The 5,486-nt window shown below is 41.3% G+C and overlaps 1 protein-coding gene across 7 annotated transcripts in view; it reads right to left on the reverse strand.

Moving 5' to 3' along the window:
- mef2cb (myocyte enhancer factor 2cb) overlaps positions 1-4,460 on the reverse strand; it is a 70,991-nt gene extending 66,531 nt beyond the window's left edge. For 2 of the 7 annotated variants that reach the window (XM_030359754.1, XM_030359753.1), the window contains exon 1: positions 3,868-4,460. The gene's annotated coding sequence lies outside the window, so the exon portion shown is untranslated. Of the gene's footprint in view, positions 1-2,869; positions 3,510-3,867 lie in introns of those variants that run through there. The other 5 variants (XM_030359755.1, XM_030359751.1, XM_030359752.1 and 2 more) reach the window with 5 other exon arrangements.
- Positions 4,461-5,486: the final 1,026 nt, after the last annotated feature.

Consider the following 5,486-nt stretch of genomic DNA (forward strand, 5'->3'; position numbering starts at 1 on the left):
ACCCCATACACTCCAATCCACTTACAGCACACAGAGAAAGTTGCAGTACGTCACCACTAATTACTAGATAGAGACAGAAGTGGAGTTTGCATCGTTATGCAAAACCAGGACATATTCCAATATATGCATTGAAATATGCTATAAACCATGAATCTATTTACTTTGTATTGTTTTCCCCGAGCAAGGGTCCACGAGCGATCGCAGATCTATCAAAGCTGTTTTTCAACAAACATGGTGCAAAGTGCAAACCATTCACAACACGCACACGGTGTAGTTTGGACAATGAAAGGGGGATCTGTTCTAAACTATTAAATAAACACACGCCGAGGTCAAGTTCGGAAAGTGTTTCATAAGGGCCAGAAAAAAAAAGCGTGATGCAGCAGCGAGAACACCTGCCTTCTACAGGGAACACAAAGGGCCTGCAACCACACTCTTCCTACGCAATAAACCTAAACTATTTCAGCCATGCTTGTGCAGGATGAAAAGGAAAATAAACTGAAGACGTGAACTGCTTTCATTTGCACGCTTCAAGAAAGAAGAAACAAAGCAATGTTATTTTATTTCAACAAAAGACAAAGACAAAAATTGGATGGTACAATAAAATGCAAGCATTTACCACTGTAATTTAAAGTTGAGAGGAAAGTCTACGGGTATGATATATATATAATAAATAGGTGTTTTTTTTTTTGTTTTTTTTGTATTGCTGTATTGCTTGATACATTTCCATCCATATCTGAGCCAAAGAGCATGATCTCCAAGCCAAGACTTCCAATACTGCAAATTAATCTATCACTGGTGCTTTTATTGTAAAAAATAATTAGCTTAGAGATTTAGCTTTCCACCACTTAAAAACATTATAACATTAGTCTTAAATACATGCAGTGTTAGACACAAAAGTTGGCTACGTTATTATAGACTTTTTAAGATATCACTCGGGTGTAACCATTTTACCGGAAAGCCATGTGGTTTAATTTCACAGTCTTTAAAAACAGAGCTTAGAGCCTGCTTATTTTGTTTTCTGTTTTCGAAACACTTTTGATGCATCATGGCATAACAGCACACATAGAGATAATCCCAACGGCATCCTACCCGCTCCATCTCGCAGTGCTTCCTTCCCTTTAGTCTACGGCAGAAGCCCTCAGCAGGGTGGCACACAATGTGTCCCTTCCCTTCACTTCACTAAAGCCTTAGTGAGCCTCCAGTGTACAGCGAAATGCCTTGACAATCGGCTCACTGCCCCGGCCAATCACAGAGACACGTGACCCCCTAATCCTTTTCCCTGAGAAGGGCAAGTGTGTTGTCAGTGTTGGTTTTTGTGAATCGGCAGCAGCCGAAATCGCAAATAATTTGTCAAGGGGGATAGGTCTTTAATGAATAAGAGAAACAAAAAGTACCTCGGAACATAATGTGTGAGAGTGTGTGTCTGTGTGTTTGTGTCTGTGTGTTTGTGTCTGTGTGTGTGAGAGTGTGAGGGTTTGTGAGGGTGTGAGGATATTAGTGTGTGTGTGTGTGTGTGTGTGTGTGTGTGTGTGTGTGTGTGTGTGTGTGTGTGTGTGTGTGTGTGTGTGTGTGTGTGTGTGTGTGTGTCTGTGTGTGTGTGTGCGTGTCTGCGTGTGTGTGTGTGTGTGTGTGTGAATTTGTGTGTGGGTGTGTGCGTGTGCGTGCATTTGTGTGTGTGTGTGTGTGTGTGTGTGTGTGTGTGTGTGTGTGTGTGTGTGTGTGTGTGTGTGTGTGTGTGTGTGTGTGTGTGTGTGTGTGTGTGTGTGTGCGCGCAGGGGCTCTGAGATTACAGAGCCTGACTGAGAGAGTCCTCTGTGTGTAATCGTGGGTCCACATGCGAGCACTCACCTTCCTCTGAGCGGATTAACCTAACGCTAAATCCCAAGAGAGCAACAGGCCAGCCGGGCCACACAGAACAACTTCACTGATGATGGGTGGACGACCCAAGGTCATGAGTGAAGCATCTTCAGACATTGAGAGGAAATTACACATTTTTCTTATTAGCAAGGTTAGTGAGCACACTGCATATACTCGGAGGGTATAATAAATCACAATTAAAAAAACGAACAAAGCTGCAATCAAGCAAATTAGGAAAGACAAATTAAAATAATAATGCTGTATGCTTTAGATTCCATTAGATAATAGGTAAAAGGGGCAGGCAGAAATATCATAACCCCAACGGAGAGGAAGAGGATGAGGAAGAACAGTAAGTATGCAAGGATGTACAACAAAAGAATGTTATTCTGAAGGCTTCCTTTTATATTATGAAAATTAATTGTCATAATACAGAACATAGGCCTATTTATAATAAGTAAACTCGGAAATGTGACTAATACATTTGTTATAAAAGTATTTTATCAGCCATCTGCCTCATACAATCTTTTGAAATAAAGTATAATTCAAATTATTGATAAATCGTTTACTTGCTATAAGGATTACAATTTATAGAATAATTATTTGACGTCAATTGAGAAACGTGAGGTGTGAACTTTTAATGAGTCTAACCTCGCCCGTAGGGGGTGTAAATGCAGTGCACTGTTACACTGGCAAATATTAAAACGTCTTACTTAAATTGCAACAATTACCTTTCGACGGAAATGTAAACACATTTTTATTGTGTACAACTAATTGCAAGGCAGTAATCTACTCAAGTTTCTCCCGTTTAATTAGGCTAAGATTTCTTTATTAGATCAAATAATTGCAACAGGTTCAAGTTTAACACTATAGAGGGTACTATTTTTATCTTAACACGTAGAGGAGGAAATATGGCTCAATATCTCATATAAAATAGAAAAATAAGCCATGAATATTAAAAATCAATATGATCCATCGTCAACCTGCACAGCATTCTAATAATAAACGGACTTACCAACGGGCACAGAATCAAAGTTTTAGTGTGAGTGTGAACACTTAGATTTGAGCCGCTTGTGAAGCTATCCCACATATAACTGATCAGTTTTGGGGTCATAGGGGATGTGCGTGTGCGTTATGGGTGGATAATAACACACATACAGATGAGAAATTATGTCTTTGGCATATCGTCTTCCGAGAAAATAAGTGTGGTATTATGTGAATGCAAGTAGGCCTACAGTTGTTTTATGTTTTACTGGGTTTTAGACAGTCCACCTTTTGACACCGCACTAAGTGCAAGTGAACTACGAATAAACTAATAAAGGATTGCGGTGGCAAATTAATGGTGGAGTTATTTTTTTTCTATTGTAGAACAACTATTCAATCTATTAACGCGCCATTAAAAACCTCATATTTTGCTGTGAATGAAATCAAAATTAGTATTTACCTGTGAGGTCATTTGAAAAATAATTTACCATTATTCCCACATCATATAATATGCAACGTATCAACTTGTAATGTTTTGCAAGCTTTTGCATATGGACCGACGTGCTGCTGAACTATTTCAGTGCCTGATTGTGCACTATGATGCGATTTTGAAAAGAATGTACTACAAGGTCAGAAACAACAGACAGGACAGTAGCCTGACCAAGACACCAGCCAGGCGTGACTCTTCTTTCAACATACCCAAACTAAACTAAACCAAAGAAAGGGGGGGGGGGGGAAACAGCTAGGACTATTGGATGCGGGGCATATCATTTCATGACACAGTTGTCAAAGAGATAAGTTTATCAGGGTCACCACAAATCAATAGAAACAGTTGCTGCACTTTAACTGGGTTGCTATAGCGCGCCTTCAAAATAATAGCCCTACTCAACTTTTTAACCCGATGGTGTCAAACCGACTGGGTAATAGCGCATACAGAGAAAACATCTGGTGTGTTCCACCGGCAGCGACGGGTAGACTACGACAAATAAAGCGCATAAAACGATAAGCGGTGTTAACACGTTGACTTACTTGGGTATGCATGGACTCTTGTCCCCTGGAAGTGAGAGATACTACACGCTGCTCCCCCGGCGGTGCCTTCCACGCGAATGTCACCTCGTTGAAGCCTCGGCTCTGGGGTTGAATGGGGATGGTGGACTTTGTGAATGTGTGCAAAGAAGACGATCTTAAATCCAGGAACCCAACTCAAGAGAGGACGTCGACAGACCGAACCAAAAGTGTGCGTGTGTGTATTAATAATGTCATTCAAAAACTATTGGGTCACTCGTCAGACAGGAGCGTGTTGAGGAGCAGGCAGCAGCAGCGGACTGTCTGTCGCTTGGTCTCCCTGTGTGTGAAGTGCCGGTCGGAGCGAAGGAGGGGAAGGTTGAAGCCGTGGACGACGTCTGTAGCTGACGGTGTTGAGGGCTGATTCTGCTCGTTCCCACAATCCTGGCCGAGTCTTTCCCTCACCCTCTCCCGGCGAGAGGAGAAATAATCGCTTCTTTTTTTTTTTACTCCTGAAAGGGGGCGGGATCAATTTCCCCAACTACTTTAATGAAAGAGGCACGGGATCCTCCTAATGCATTTGTATCGCAAACCTGATAAAGTGTACGCACGATTAAGTTGCTCTGAGAGCATGGTCAGAAGACGATCATTATGGCGATTTGAATATTATTGAAATGGCAGTTAAAACCTACGACGAAGGCGTCTTCTATCCAATCGACCGGAGTTGTTGATATTTTCTTCTAGTGAGTGGGAGGGAATAATTAGAATCACAACTTAATAATTATTTTGTTTTCTCAATTTGGCAACAATCACCCAGAAAGTCAATTTTATTGTCATATTCATTTAAATGGATAATGACTTCGTGATCAGATAAAAAAAAAAGCATTGTTTGCAGCTTTTCTACACGTTATTACCACTGTGAGAAAGGTCTATCCTCTCTGCACAGAGTGCCATTCACTTCCAACTGTCAGTCAAACCAAGCTATCAGAATAGATAAGGCTTGACACAGACGCTATGGGGGGAAATTACCAAGTCTTTGTCCACAACCAAATGATTTCCAAACACAAAAACCCTATTAGTGTGGAGATAACAATGACAACAACAAGTTTTCCACTTCAGATAAGCTCTGTCCCTTTAGTGCAGAGAAATATCCCAGAAATCCCAGGCCACGCTCACACAGATATGATTATTAGATGAGTATTACAATTTCAACGCCATCTTACCGGAATTATCTCAGATATGTAATTCAATTTCCACAACTCACCCAATGGGAGAAACCAACAACCACAACAACCGCAACAACAGCACAATGGAAACAAAGGAAAATGCACTTAAATGTAAGAAATACATACGATAAACATCAACTACCTTAGGAAGGCATCAGCCCCAGCTGGCTTTACCTGTGTCTTTCCACGACTAACAGAGTACATAGCCAGCCAGTCAACCCCTCTCTCACACACAGACACAGACACAGACACACACACACACACACACACACACACACACACACACACACACACACACACACACACACACACACACACACACACACACAGCCACTCAGTCAGAACAGCAAAAGGCAGGACATGAAATCAGTTGATAAATAAATCAGGCGGGCTAATCTTCCTGACGAGCGAACATTA

Source organism: Gadus morhua, chromosome 6 (assembly GCF_902167405.1).
Source record: "Gadus morhua chromosome 6, gadMor3.0, whole genome shotgun sequence".
NCBI classification, from domain to species: Eukaryota; Metazoa; Chordata; class Actinopteri; order Gadiformes; family Gadidae; genus Gadus; species Gadus morhua.